This window comes from Meriones unguiculatus, chromosome 11 (genome assembly GCF_030254825.1).
Source record: "Meriones unguiculatus strain TT.TT164.6M chromosome 11, Bangor_MerUng_6.1, whole genome shotgun sequence".
In the NCBI taxonomy this organism is placed as follows: domain Eukaryota; kingdom Metazoa; phylum Chordata; class Mammalia; order Rodentia; family Muridae; genus Meriones; species Meriones unguiculatus.
In genome coordinates this window covers 15,510,315-15,525,645 of record NC_083359.1, presented here as the reverse complement: position 1 = coordinate 15,525,645, position 15,331 = coordinate 15,510,315, and the positions used below count along the sequence as shown (strand labels likewise).

The window sequence follows — 15,331 nt, the reverse complement described above, 5'->3', positions numbered from 1 at the left end:
GCCGAACAATCCAAGACTAGCTTGAATGGTGGCTGGGCGGGGCACACACGCGCCTCTAAACAGATCCTCCCCCTACGCTTGGAGGTTGAGGCAGGGGAGGCATGAATTGGAGGCCAGTCTGAGCCGCATAAAAGCCTGTCTTAAATGAACTAAAATAAAATAGATGTTAAAAATATAACAGGGCATGGTGGTGAACATTGGTGAGCCAATCACTTGGGGACTGGAAGCAGGGGGATTGCTGAAAGTTCAAGGCCAGCCTGGACTACATAATTATATGTCCCAAGCACCCTTCACCCTGATATAAATGTGTGGTGGCTGTAAGAAGAGTCCACTGCGGGGGCTGGAGAGATGGCTCAGTGGTTAAGAACACTGTCTGCTCATCTAAAGGACCTGGGTTCAATTCCCAGAACCCACATGGCAGCTCACAACTGTCTGCAACGCCAATTCCAAGGGGTCTGATGCCTTCACACTAACGCACATAAAATAAAAATAAAATTAAAAGAGAAAAGGAGATTCCAGTGTCCAGAAGGCTGAGACAGGGGTGCCCAGGAAATAAAGGCCCTCCCTCCGTACTCCAGCCCCAGACTGAGCTCATATCATAGTCTCTTTGGAAAAGGCACAGTTGTGGTCTGCTGAGCGCAGAAAGTTTCTGAGAAGTCTAGCTTCTGGGAAAGTACCTGTGTCCCACATGAATGGAACCAATAGCACTCTCCACCTCCTTACCCCAACTCAGCTGGAGACTTCCAGAGCCTCTCTAGCCCTCTCGGGAATAAGGACCTTCCACCTATGTGTTCACGACAGAATTGCCGCAAAGGCTGATGCAAAAGCCACGGAGCCAGTGCCAAGCACTGATGCCCCCAGACGTATTCTGGGATACGTCAATAAAGCCATCTTTATTTCACCTCCTGCTGTCAAACTTCCTTTGCCTGCCCTGACATGCCTCACTGATAGCCCCCACCTAACGGACATACGGGTTTCTTCTGGCCTTGATGCAGTTCCTGTTGCAATGAAACCACGCGTAATTCCCTAAGATTCCAAGTGGAATATATTTGTATGTGAGGAATTGTCTGTCATTTGAAGTTTTGGGTTTTTTTCAAGACAGGGTTTCTCTGTGTGGCCGTGGCTGCCCTGAAACTTGCTCTTTAGACCAGGATGGCCTGGAACTCGAAGAGATCTCCCTGCCTTTGCATCCAGGGCACTGGAATTAAAGGTATGTGCCACCACCGTCAGGCTTTAATTTTAAACTAAAAAATTTAAAAATTTTATTAAAGGTTACATTTACTGACTTTGTGTACGTGAATTCTCATATTTATATGCCACGGCACGTGTTTGGAGGTCAGAGGATAGTTTGCATGAGTGGTTCTTTCATGATATAAGTTCTTGGAATCAAATTCCCATCATTAGACTGTGGAAAGAGCTCTTGTCATCCTGGCTTTTTTCCCCCCTTTTCTTTTCTTTCTTTCTTTTCTTTTCTATTTCTTTTTCTTTTCTTTGTGTGGCTTTTTTTTTTTTTTTTTTTTTTTTTTTTTTTGAGACAGGGCTTCTCTATGTAGCCATGGCTGTCCTGGATCTTGCTCTGTAGATCAGGCTGGCTTCCAACTCATAGAAGTCTGCCCGTCTCTACCTCCCAAGGGCTGGGATTAGAGCACACCACCACCACCTGGCTTTCTTTTCTTTTCTTTCTTCTCCTAACACTCCCCCTCTTTTTGAGACAAGATCTTACTATGTAGCTCAAAATGAGCTCAAACTTCTAATCCCAGCCCCAAAGTGAAGACACACACTTTTAATCCCATTACTGAGGGGGCAGAGGCAGTCAGATCTCTATGAATTCAATACCATCATAGTCTATACATCACATTCCAAGCTAGCCAAAGCTTCATGGTGAGATCTTGTTTCAAAACAAAAACAAAAAGAGCCTTATATCATGGGCCTAGGTGATGGCAGCCAGGCAGCTTGCTCTCCAGGGCCCCAATGGTGGAAGGACAGAACAACTATTTATGTCATGTTGTTCTCTGCCTTTCAAGGGCCGATCGTGATGTGTGTGCACCCAACAACTGAGCATGGTAATTCATGCCTGTCATCCCAGCAGTTGGAAGGTGGAGATAGGAAGATCAGAAGTTAAGTGCCAGACTGTTTGACCCCGGCTCAAACAAAACAGTAACAACAAAAAATTTCAACAGAGGGGGGAAAATCCTACAGTAGCAAAGGGACAGAACAAAAACTAAGTCTGTCTTCTCCACTGGGACAAAGTTCATCCCACTGTCAGTAATCATTAACAGCTTCTTGTGACTCGAATTCAATCCCAGCAGTGCAAGCCCAGTGTAAAGACACAGATGGTCCTGGACAGCTCAGGCTGTTCAGTGTTTGTTGTTTGTTTTTTAGACAGGATTTCTCTGTGTAGCCTTGGCTGTCCTGGGCTTGCTCTGTAAGATCAGAGCTGGCCTTGAACTCAGAGTATTTCTGTGTCAGCCTCTACCATGTTGTCTCACCTCATGCCCAGCATAATGTTCCCCTTCTTCCCTTTCTTGGCTGTCTTCTGACCAGCTCTACAGTGTGCCTGTAGACTTGCCCTCATCTTCTGGATGCTTTGATGACTGTCCCTTGGAAATGGAGATTGTGTTGTGTCTGTTACAGTGTTATTTTTTTATTTTATTTTATGTACATTAGTGTGAAGGTGTCAGATCCCTTGAAATCAGTTGTGAGCTGCCATGTGGGTGCTGGGAATTGAACCCGGGTCCTTTGGAAGAACAGACAGTGCTCTTAACCACTGAGCCATCTCTCTAGCCCCTGTTACAGTGTTACTATGCCTGACTTTTCTGTGTAGCCAGATGTTTGGGTGGGACTGTTTTCTGTTGTTTGATTTGAGGCGGTCTTCCTACATGGTAGTCCGCTTAAGGTGGGAGTCCTCCCTCAGCCTACACACAGTGCTGCCCTGAAGAAGACTATAGTAGAACGCTTCTCTTTACAGAATATCATGAAGTCTATAGAGGACTGTCCCCCTACCCCCAACCCCCGAACGCCAACCCCATGACCCGAGGACCTGAGGGTGTGTGCCACCCTCAGAGGTGTAAATCTTTTTACTCTCAGAGAAACTTCTTTTTGCAGGAGATGGTGATGAACACAGAGACCCATAATTCGATCAGCTGAGATGATGGCATTCACCTCCACGGCTCAGGGTCCTTTGTAGAAGAGGTGCAGAAGGACTGGCCAGGTGATAGGGATTGCATGCACAAAGCCTGGGAAAAGTCAAGCCAGAAGATATTCTGGCATGAGTTTCACCCTTAGCTGAAGAGCTTCTGCAATCAGCGGTCACTAGGAGAGGGAGTCGGTCCTCTTCTGGGGGATGGCATCAGAGGGGTTACTGTTGCTCCAGTAGATGGCCTTGTGCCCACGTGAATACAGGCGGCACTAAGGGGACCCAGTAGGACAGACAGACAAACAGACAAACAACCCCATGGTTGGAGGAGAGGGAATAGGGTCTTGACTGAAAGGTCACATGCATGTATACAATTCCCAAACAACAGAAAGCTATGCATATTTACAGATTTCTCCCTTTATAGAGACATCTTTAAAACTTTGTCTTTTTGAAGCTGGTTGTGGTGGTGCTCTACTTTAATCCCTGCAGAGGAAGAGTGAGGAGGAGCTTTAAGAGTTCCAGGCCGGCCAGGAAGTGGAAGTCTCACTATGAAGCAAGACTTTATTAAAACAAACAAAAAACAAAACTATATATATTATATATATAATATATATATATATATATATATATATATATATATATATATAAAGAGAGAGAGAGAGGGGAAGGGGTGGAGGATAGCCAGGAATAAGAGAATTGTAAAACAACAACAAAAAAATCCTTGTGAAAATCTGTCAAAGTTCTTTGAATAAAGTATTACATATTTCTGCAAGACCCGAAGCGAATCTCCTGGTTTATCCTTTAAAGAAAGGCTTCCAGAAGGACATGAGGGCACATCCCTTTAATTCCAGCACTCAGGAGGCAGAGGCAGGGGGATCTCTGGGTTTGAGGCCAGCCTGGCTTCACAAACAGATAGCCAAGGCTATTTAGAGAGATAATGGAGAGAGAGAGAGAGAGAGAGAGAGAGAGAGAATCCTACGGTTTCGATTCTACAAAGCAATCCTAGAAGGTTCTCAGTGCGGGAAGGTTCGCGCGGCATCAGGGCTCAGCGCCCGCTGCCAATTCACAGACACTCCGACAACTCCAGCTGGCTGCCGGAGAACTAGAGAGTTTCCACGTGACTCCTGGCCTTCAGGTTCTGCATGGTTCCCCTTTCCCTGTGCTGGGCTAGCTCTGGGTCTTTCTTTGCACTAGGGGATTGTCCACGTGTTCTCTTACGGGAACTTGCTGTAACACTTTTAATGCCCGTAGGTACTCCAGTATTTAAGGTGGATCGCCTAGTTTGAGTTTGAGGTCAGCCGAGGCTGTAAGGTAAATCCAGGCCAGCATCGGCTACAAGGGGAGACCCTGTCTCAAAAAGCCCTGAAAAATAATACCGAATTAATGCTAGTTTAGCTTGTTTTCAGGGTTTCGTGTCACTCAGGATTTTCTTGGGCTTGCTATGTGGCCCAGGATGACCTGAAATTCTACTCCTGCCTCCACCTCCAGGAATCCAAGGGAACACAGACTAGAGTCCTGTTCGTGTCTAGCATTAGGACCACAGCTCTTTAATATGAAATGCTCACGGTGAACAAAGAGAGGGCTCCCCAAGCCGCAAGTTTTGGACAGCAGCACGCCGACGTGCGGCTTGGTCCCCGGGGCTTTTATGGGGGACCCTTAGGCGTGTCTGCCTAGGAGTCGGTTAAGTTCCCATTTCAATTTGAGAAGCATGTGACAATGGCTGGTAGGGACGCACCCGCTGGCGCAGGCAGGCCAGAGGGTCATCAACGCGGGGATCTTGTCTCTGTAATCACAAGAAGGAAAAACCTTCTGAAAACGAACCATGGGCCACCCGTGGGCCACCCGGGCACCACCAGCTTGGAAGCCGCCGGGGGGGACACGTGTGTTCGGAAACGCCAGCGAGGCTGCCTCATGGAATGCTCTGGGGTCTCCTGCCCAAGCCAGTTTTTCGCTGTCCTCTGTGGCCACTGCAATCGCGCTGAGTAATGCAGCGAGCGCTCTTCCGAAACGCATGCAAAAAAAAAAAAAAAGTTTTGATGTAAAGAGTAAAAAAAAAAAAGAGAGAGAGAGAAAGAGAGAACGAGAAACTTTGTTACTTAGATCCTTAGATTCCGGGTATCAAAGTCGCCAGGGAAGGCGGGAGAGGGCACTCGAAGACAGGACCCGACCCAGGAGGAAGAGAAAGAAAAGGGAACGGAAGGGGCAGCTAGCACATCCTCTTAACCGCCCCAGAGGGCACGACGGCCCTGAGGCTGTCTTTGGAGAGGGCCATCCCTCCCTGTCAATCAGCTCCACCCGGTGTTGCGATTGGCTGGTGGCTCTCTTGCTCCCCCGCGCCTACCTCCTAGTTGCATGGGGTTTACTTCCCCAAAGTACACGGGCCCCACCTTGTGGATCAACCGCTCCTGCCTGGGGAGTGGGTTTCCGCCCAGAGAAATCTATGTAAGCCAATGAGAGCGGGTGCATGCAGCTATTGGCTTGTCCGAGTGTCGTTCAGAGGGCCTCCCGCCCTCGTTTTCACAGTCCCCCGAAGTATTGGTGAAGCTTTGTGTCTATCTGGGCTCTGGGTCCTGCAGTCATAGGCAGATGCAGCAGCCACTCAGGAGCCCGGCCCCTGGACGGAGGCGCTGTCCAATCGCGGCTAAGCAGCGCGGCGGCGGGGCGGCCATTGGTCCTTACGTGCGGCCGGGAGCAGCATGTTGGGCTGAGCGCGGCTATATAGCGGGCGGCGGGCACGCGTGCCGCGGCATCGCGCGAGGGACGCCGCCACCTCCTCCCACGCAGCAGCCGTGTCCTCCCGCTCAGCCGCGCAGGTACGTGGGCCGCGGGTGGGGCTGGGCGGATGCCAGCCGGGCGGGAGCTGAGCCGGGCCCGCGAGCAGGAAGCCCCGGGAGGCCGCGCGGCGCGTCCCCACCCCCACCAACGGCCGGCGCGGCCTCCTGCCTGGGCCCCGCGCGTGGTCCGCCGCGCCAACGGCCTTATGGGGGCCCTCCCCGGTGGACGTCACGCGGCCGCTCGGCCCGCGTGTTCCACGCGCATCCTCCGGCGCGCGCCGGCTCCCCGGGATGATGTAGCTGGGCCTGGACCCTAAGGAAGCCTTCGGCTATGGGGGTGGGGAGAGCCCACGCCGGGAGCGCGATCGCGCCCCCCAAAGCTGCAGAGCGGAGGTGCGCGACCCCGGGATCGAGGGCTTCCCGGGGCAGGGACGGTCAGCCACGTTAAGGCGCGATCTCTCCAAACCCCGCCGTGTGCCCCTGCGCTATGCGGAGAGTTTCCTCCTTTCCCGCCCTTCCCGGTCACCTGGGTGCAGTCCGGTAGGTACAAGTGGCCCGGAGACGGAGGTGGGTAACCTGGACCGTCCCAGTCTGAAGGGGCAGGCGCGCGTGCAGGCTTCGTGGCTGCGGGTCACCCTTGACCAATGAGCTCTTGGACCTGGGGTTCAAACCTCAGCGTGAGAAGACTCGTGGTGGCATCTGTGCAAAAGCCAGTGGGAGACTGCAGAGGACGGAGGTTGCAAGTGGGGCTTTGAATGACAAAGGAGGACTTGGCTTTCTTGGAAACCGCACAGATGCCTACACGGATAGATAGATTCGCCTCTAGGTTAGCTTCTGGGGGAAATAGAGAAGCAAATACAGCCAGTGTAATGTGTGCCCCTCAGCAGGTCCGAAACGCACCGCGAGGTAATGGGAAATTCCCGCCAGCAGGAAGTCAAGTTCTGACACTAGATCTTGACTCTTGCAGACCCCTTTTAACTTTTCATGTTTTAGTTTTGAGACAGAACAAACTTACATTAAAAAAAAAACAAAAAACAAAAACTCCGAAAAGATTATAAGTTCAAGGAAACAAAAGAGTTGAAATTCTCTCCAGAGCTGAGGTTAAAGTTTGAAATTGGATAGGACGGACCCGAGATCCAGCTCAGAGGTGGAGCCCTTGGCATAGAATACAGGAAGCTCCAGGTCCAAATACCAGAGCCACAAAAATAAGTCCCATCAGAAATTGCTGGGGAAAGGATGGTGTCCAGTGTCCAGTTATTGTGAGTTGGATCACAATCACTGATGGGGTTTGTTGGCAAGCACAGCCGTTAGGTCTCCTGCCAAACTATTTGCGATCAACTTTTCAAATTCTCACTAAGGAGCTCCGACTGGCCTGGAACTCCGGAGTCCTGAGTGCCCGGAGTTCCTGAGTGCCAGGAGTTAAGGTGGGTCCCACCAAGGCCAGCTCAATGCATTTATTTTAGCCCTTACTCAGCTGGACTCCTAGGGTTTGCAAAGATGTTTTCAAGGACTTGTGGTCTTCTTGTCATTCTGTGCGCTGACTATTTTTGAATGTGTAGGATCACCTTTACTCCCAGTTTTATGAAACATTCTAGTTTATAAATCCCAAGTCTTCACAGATTTTTCTGTCTGAAACAAGTCTATGGAAACGAAAGTTTTAGGACTGGCTCTCAAGGTGTACATCCTTGCAAAAAGTTAAAAGCCAAAGAAGTTTAATGTTGTATTTCTGTTTTCCAAATAAATACAAAGTGGCCATAAAGAACCAAACACTGAGAATGAGTGCTGAACTTGTTGACTTGTTTGTGAATATAACATTGTTTCCTTGGAACTTGCTTCAGTTAACCTGCAGATAGTGGTAGGCCAATGTTAGGTTTTTTTTTTTGTTTTGTTTTGTTTTGTTTTTTTGAGATACCTTTTTTGTGTAGCCTGTTCTGGACTCGCTTTGCAGACCAGGCTGGTCTTCAAACTGGCAGAGATCCACCTGCCTCTGCCTCCCCGAGTGCTGGGATTACAGGTGTGTGCTACCGCACTGGCTCATCACATTTTAAAATAAGAGAGTGACCTGCATTTAACCTGGGAAGTTTTATTAACTGCTTGAGGTCAGATATATCTAGGTGAAATTATCTAATTGAGGGGAGTTTTTGTTAATTTCACCCTCTCATGTTCAAAAGAGCTATGCTCTTGGCCTCAGGCAGGTATTTCCGAGGGGAGGAATAGGGAACTGACTTCCTAGCTTAATGTCAGAAAGAAGTGAGTTGAAGCACAAGGACAGAAAGTTGCTTTGGGCTGCTCCCTTTTGATGAGCTGGTCAGAGTTACTACTTTTGGAGTGCAGTCTGTTTTTTTTTTTTAATTATTTATTTTTATTTTATGTGCATTAATGATTTGCCTGCATGTATGCCTGTGCAAGAATGTCAGATCTTGGAGTTACAGGCAGTTGTGACTCCAGGCTTCCATGGGGGTGCTGGGAATTGAACCCAGGCCCTCTGGAAGAGCAGTCTGGTGTGCTCTTAATCATGGACGAGCCATTTCTCCAGCCCCGAGTTCAATCTTTGAGCTACAGTTGTAACAGGTAGAAAACTGGGCAGCTACTTTGTTCTGTAGCTCACAGTGTAATTTTCAGTTCTCAGCTGTCAGCTCAGCCTCTGAGCATTAGATGTTGGAAATATGTGTTCTTTTTCACATTTTTTGAGATAGGGTTTCTTTGTAGCCTTGACTATCCTGGAACTCACTCTGTAGACCAAGTTGGCTTTGAAGTCAGAGATTTGCCTGCCTCTGCCTCCACACTGGAACCAAAGGTATGTGCCACCAACACCTGGCTGCATACGTTTTTTTTTTTTTATTTTATTTTTTTAAATGAGTGAGTCTAGTACTAACAGATGTAATAGAAAGCTCAGAATTTGACACAAACCAAATTTTTTCCTTCTGTTTTTTTTTGTCAATGTAAAAAAAAAGTTTTTTTTTTTTTTAAAGTTAGACTATTCAAATAGAGTTGAATGCTTTAGAGTTGACTTACAGAGGGGTTAATTGTCAAATAGATTAGACCAGGCATAGTGCACACCTTTAATTCCAGCACTCTGAGGCAGTGGCAAGTAGATCTCGGAGTTCCAGGCAAGCTTGGTCAATCCAGTAAGTTACAGGCCAGGCAGAGCTCCACAGTAAGACCCTGTCTCAAAAATAAAAAAAAATATATAAGTGTCATATCTTCTCCTGTAGTTGTCACAGTTAGTGGGGAAACCTTTGCCCATGTTTAGGAGTTAAATATAGATTCAGCAGCTGTCACCCCACTTGGAGCTAGTGACCAGTGGCTGTTGGCTAGAAATATTTACTATTCTGTAGTTAAGGATTTTTTTTTAATTTCCTTTCTTTCTTTTTCTTTTTTTTTATGTGCAGCTTTATCTGGTAAAACTATCTGCTAGCCAGGGGATAGAGTTCAGAGCTAGGAATACTTTTTTTTTAAGATTTATTTATTTATACAGTATTTCGCTTGCATGTGTGCCAGCAGGCCAGAAGAGGGCACCAGATAGCTAGGAAGACTTGCAATGCATGGTTTGCGTTATAAAGCAGAAACTGCTTCCTCCGAAGGGGTGTCTTGGCTTTGGAATGCTGTTTTTTAGCATGTGTCGTTGTGGGCATCCCCTTCTGGTGGCTGCCGGTCACTAGGTGGTTATTGCCGTGGGGCAGACACACCAGGATCCAGGATGAACCGCAGGCATGTCTGCTGTTTTAGAAATTGGTCTCAGGGCTGTCCTCAGCTACATAGGGAGTTCAGGTCAGCCTGGATTACATGAAGCTCCATCTTGAGAAAAAAAAAATCCTGGCATGTCCATCTGTACATTGTGGGAGCCAAGGAGTAGGTGCTATTGTTCAGGATTGAGTGTGATGTACCTTTTCTTTTTTTTTATTTTTTATTTTTTATTTTTTCAATGCAGTTTATTCAGGAACATTGAACAATCCTCGGACCCCGGGGAAAGCCAGCCCACAGCTTAAATAGCCTCTGGGTAGCCAAGGTGATGTACCTTTTCATCTAGTCAGTTTCTCTTTTGTGGTGCTTGGAACCAAACCAGGACTAGAACCCTGTGCATGCTGGGCTGATGCTCTGCCCTTGAGCTACATCCCTCAACTCTGAGCTGTTGCTGTCTAGCACAGGCTGCCTGGGTTCCTGAGGCTGGGATTGAGGTGTGGGCTGCTGGATATGGGTTAAGGGAGAAAAAACCAAATTGTACAGCTTTCTGATACTTGCAGTTTTTCTTCCTGGAAAAGTTAATATTTAAGATAGTTTTAGATTTATAGAAGAACTGCAGCACAGGCCTATTTACCTTATCCGATGCAGTCAGTATATAGTTATCAAAACAAATGAACACTGGTAAACCCTGTTGACATAGGCTTTATTTTGGTTCCTTTTTCTGTTCCAGGATCTACTCCAAATACCTCATCCTTTAGTCTCCTTAGTCACCTCTCATCTGTGAGTTTCTGTTCTTTGTCCTTCATGACCTTGACACTTAGGATCTCATTTGGGTGTGTCTTGTGACTAGGTTGGGTTTATGGCTCTGGGGGTGGACCACAGGGGTCTGTACCACAGCCTCCCATGGCATCCATAGCACTGGATCTCGTGGTTCCGTTATGGTGTGAGGAGGGGAAGGTAGCTGTGTTTCACTTTACATTCTGTTTATTACATCCAGCTCATAACCAAGGGAAGGGAAATGGGACTGTTTTCTTTCAGAGAGTTGTTGAGTCTGTAGGCTTTTATACCAAGGCTGCTAAGATTTATTAATTTTTTTTTTTTTTTTAGTGTGTGTGAGAAACTTTCAGCTCAGAGATAAGCCTGAAGAAATGCTGGGATTCCAGCAACCCAGCTCCCTATGTTAAATCAGTGATTTTATTTTATTGATGGGAACTTGTGTTTTTTTGTTTTGTTTTGTTTTGTTTTGTTTTTATTCTTTGAGTTATACACAGGTGTGTTTTTTTTTCTTTGAGTTGTACCCAGGTGTTATTTTTCTTGAGATAAGGTTTCTCTGCATAACCTTGGCTGTCCTGGACTTCATAGACCAGGCTGGCCTTGAACTCACAGAGGCACAAGCCTCTGCCTCCTGGAGTGCCGGGATTTCAGGCATGTATCACCGTGTCCAGCTATCTTAAGAAATTTTTAATTATTTGTATGTTAATGTTTAGTTGATATAATCATTCTGCCTCCCTCCGCTTTTTTTCTTTTTTCTTTTGTGTGTATGTGTTCCTGGGCAATAAGTCTAGGGTCTTGGACATGATAGGACATCATTGACTGTACTGTGTTCCCAGTCCTCTTTCTGAGTTGTTTGATCTGCATGGTCTTGAACTCTGGAGTCTAGCAGGCTTTGAACTTGCTGTCTTCCAAGTAGCTGGGCTCACGTTCCCTGAGGCCTGGCTGGTTCTCTGTAGTTGGTTAAGTATTTTCTTCCTTACATTAATTAATGTGGCATTTTGCCTGACCCAGCTTAACATTAACCTTTTACCAGGGAGAATTTTGGAGGGATTGTTGCAGATAGTCAGTCCAAAGGATTTAGGTGACAGATTGACAGACTGTCCCAGCCAGTGCTGGGGCTAAACTTCTGTGGAAGAGAGTGGCAACAAAGTTACTCTGGTCCTGGAAAGACACATTGTTTCCACTCCCCAAATCTGATTTTAAACATTGAAATACAATGTATAACTTTCAAACACAGATAACTTTATATTTTTAGTGTTAGGGTGCACAGTGTTTCTTTTTCTTTTTTTTTCTTTGGTGTTTTTTGATACATTTGTAAATTAGTTTCAAAATGACACTTTGACACTATTCAGAGACTAGTTAATACTTTGCCTTGCTTTTAAAGAATTCCTGAGGAGGGCAGACTCCAGCAAGTTGTCTTCTGATCTCCATGTTCGTGGGTGCTTTGTATGTGGTGTGGGTGTGGGTGTGGGTGTGGGTGTGGGTGGGTGGGTGGGTGGGTGGGTGCGTGCGCTCACGGGCATGCATGCATGCATATCTTTTTAGGCTATTTTATTAGCATAGGGGGAAATTTAAGGATGGCTCTGTCAAGATTTAATTGGACAGGAGGTCACATACATTTAAAGGGAGTGGTCTGAAGTTTATGCTTGTGTAGTTATTACCACGATCAAGATGGTGAATTGTTTACCCCCCAAAAATATTCCTAGTGCGCCCGTGTGTTAGCTAAGGAAGCTGAGGCAGCAGGTTCATGGTTAGCCTGGGCAACTTAGTGAGATTCTGTTCCAAAATGAAAGAGGGCTGGGTGTACAGTTCGGGAAGAGAGTGCCTGCCTCCCTAGCATGCACTGTGTTCAAACCAAACACTGGGGGAAGATCTCTGATTAACTTAATGTCATGTAGTTTTTCTCTGGAAGATTGGCTTCTGCAGATTTTATTTGACCCATTTTAAGGTTGAGTGTGTGTGTGTGTGTGTGTGTGTGTGTGTGTGGTGAACTTGTGCATATCCACAGAGGCCAAAAGGGACTGTCAACCCCTTGATGCTGGAGTTACAGGCAGTTGTAAGCCTAGATCTGATTGAGCAGTAAGTAGGTTTTTTTGTTGTTGTTGTTTTGTTTGTTTGTTTGTTTTGATCATAGAGCCATCTCTCAACCAACCCCTGGAGTTTGCTGTTGGGGATATGTGTTAAATTGTATTGCCCTCTTTTTAAAGAATGAGGTAGTTTGTATTATTCTTGGGAATTAGTCATATGTATGTGGGTGTGTCCTTGGACTTTTTTGTTTTGTACAGGGAATTGAACCCAGGGCCATTTACATGCTAGTCAGACACTCAACCACTGAGCCACAACCCCCATTCACACACTGTCTTGATAAGTTTCATGAATCCGTTTGTCTGTTTCCATAGCTGCCTTGTTAAAATAATCAATTTGCATTTGTATTTATTAAGACTTTATCTGGCTTTACTTTGCAGGTATTGAAAATGCGCTGAGACATTTTTCTCACTACCATGCTGTGCCTTTTTGACAACTGGCCTGTTTGAATTGCTTTTTAGATCTCCCTCAGCTGGTTTCAAATTCACAGTGTAGCCCAGCTTGCCTTGAGCTCAGAATCCTCCTGCTGGGGCTCGCTGAGAACCAGCATTGCAGGTGTGAGCTTCTGTGTCTGCATTCTGTGTTGGCTTCCTGATTATTATTATTATTTTTTTAAAGGTTTTATTTATTTACTATGTATACAATGTTGTGCCTATAGGCCAGAAGGTGCCAGATCTCATTTTAGATGGTTGTTAGCCACCATGTGGTTGCTGGGAATTGAACTCAGGACCTCCGGAAGAATAGCCAGTTTTCTTAACCTCTGAGCCATCTCTCCAGCCCCAGCTTCCTGATTATTATGCAGAGTGTGACTCTTGGACAGTCAGATTGGCCCTTACATCCAGTTAATATGGTACAGTCTGTGTTGGTTTTCAGGCTTGTAAGTGATGCTTTTAAGGTTTTTATTTTTCTTTAGTTTAGTTTTCAGTCATTTAAATGCACACGTGGTCTCTCCTTGATACCAATCTTACATTGTACAGACAGGGCAGCATTTATGTCTGTTTTTGTCTTATGCTCATGGATAAGTTCTTTGTAGACAGGGCCCAGGAAAGAATTCTAGATTATTCTTTTGGGGCTGCATCTTAGTAGCCCAGCCTCCACTCTTGCTGCTTGTTGCCGACTGAGGTGGCATGCCTGGGGATCTTGCCCGAGCAGTGATAGTTTTGTTGTTGTTGTTATTATTTTGGTATTTTTGTTTGTTTGCTTCAAGACAGGGTTTCTCTGTGTAGCCTTGGCTGTCCTGACTCACTTTGTAAAGCAGGCTGGCCTTGAACTCACAGAGATCTGCATGCCTTTGCCTTCCAGAGTGCAGATTACAGGTGTGTGCCTGGCTCAGTGATAGGTTTTAAATGTTTTGTTTGTTGTCAAACTGGTACTTCCTAGGACTTGCCAGTTCTGCTTTGATCATGTGCTCTGCTTTTCTGACTTAAGAGTCCTGTGCATTCTAGGCAGTGCTCCATCCCCAAGGTGATTGTTTTGTTTTTAGTAATTTTCTGTCTTTGACAGTGACAGTTCAGCTGGGGATTGAACCAGGGGCCTGCTTCTCAACACTGTAGTATTCTGCATTGTAGCTTACTATATCATTTTGCTTAAAAAAAACAACAACAACAAACCTTAAAGCTGTCAAAGTGAGCTGTTGACATCCTATTTGATTTTGTTGGACAGAGTAGCAGAGCTGTTGAAACTTAGGCAGCGGGTGGTTGGCTTTTATAGTCCCTGCTCCCTATGTGTCAGCTGGCGTGGACACTTCTAGTTTTCTGGGCTTAGGGAGAGGACCCTCACGTGATAGCCACGAGACCTAGCAACCTGAGGTCAAGTGAGAAGTTTTGAAAATTTGTGTAGAATCTCGCAAGCCAGCCAGTCCAGCCAGTAGGAAATAGATGCTAATTGAGGAATCAGTGATGTTGAGTGTGTTTACTGCCTTTTATTTTTGTGGCTCTGAGGCTGACTCTATGTCTGTGCAAGGGGAGCACCCTACTTCTGATTGCCACCACTGCAGGCCTGTATGTTTTATGATTGAGTTTCTTTTATTGAAAATATTTTTTCATACAGTATCTGTTGATTACAATTTCCCTCCCCCAAATCCTCTCAGAGCCTTTCTGCTTTCCCACCCACCCAGCCAAATCCACGCCCTTTCTTTCTCTTTCATTAGAATACAAACAGGCATCTCAAACAACAATAACAAAAAAACTCCAAAAATGCCACTGAATTTGTTTTGTACTGGCCATCTACTGCTGGGCACAGTGTGGTTAAGTGGGACTCTGTTAGAGAAAACTAATTTGTGTGTGTGTGTGATTATCAGAGATAGCTTCTGGGTTGGGGCTGAGGGCTTGTGTCCTCTTTCCTCAACACTGGGGCTCCATCTGGCCCTATGTATGCCGCCATAGTCAGCTTTGTTGTGTCTAGAAGTCCTTGTTTTTCTTAGGGGCTGGTAGAAATGGCTCAGCATTTCAGAGTATTTGTTATTTTGGAAGACTTGAGTTTGAGTCCCAGCACCCATATCAGGTGATTCACAACCGTCTGTAATTCCATCTCTGGGGGGTTTTGTCCTCCTAGGGCACCTGCACAGCCGTGGCATTCACAGAATTCTCTTTCTTTCTCTCTCTCACACACAGTAATAGAAATAACAAGTTGTAAACATTGGGATGTGGGAATGGCTTAACCCTCCCCTTTTCCTAACTAATTTTCTTTCACTTTTGATTTCCATAAATCAATGATTTTTTTTTTTCGAGACAGGGTTTTCCTTTGTAGCCTTAGCTATGCTGGACTCTTTGTAGACCAGACTGGTCTTAAATTCACAGAGATCTGACTGCCTCTGCCTCCTTGAGTGCTGGGATTAAAGGCGTGTGGCACCATACTCATAATAATTAAGGGTAGGATT

The 15,331-nt window shown here is 46.1% G+C and overlaps 1 protein-coding gene and 1 long non-coding RNA gene across 4 annotated transcripts in view; one reads left to right on the top strand and one right to left on the bottom strand.

Moving 5' to 3' along the window:
* Window positions 1-4,654: 4,654 nt before the first annotated feature.
* Window positions 4,655-6,723, bottom strand: LOC132646297 (uncharacterized). 2 transcript variants are annotated; one of them, XR_009584439.1, is made up of 3 exons: window positions 6,437-6,723; window positions 5,233-5,706; window positions 4,655-5,135 (listed from the first exon to the last, which is right to left on the bottom strand). It is a non-coding gene; the product is annotated as an uncharacterized LOC132646297 (long non-coding RNA). The 2 variants fall into 2 exon arrangements; XR_009584438.1 differs by lacking the exon at window positions 6,437-6,723 and having other exon boundaries at window positions 5,233-5,760.
* Window positions 5,810-15,331, top strand: part of G3bp1 (G3BP stress granule assembly factor 1) — a 28,937-nt gene continuing 19,415 nt past the window's right edge. Inside the window, exon 1 of one of the 2 annotated variants that reach the window (XM_021634599.2) lies at window positions 5,810-5,949. The gene's annotated coding sequence lies outside the window, so the exon portion shown is untranslated. Of the gene's footprint in view, window positions 5,950-6,305; window positions 6,451-15,331 lie in introns of those variants that run through there. The other variant, XM_060363686.1, reaches the window with a different exon arrangement.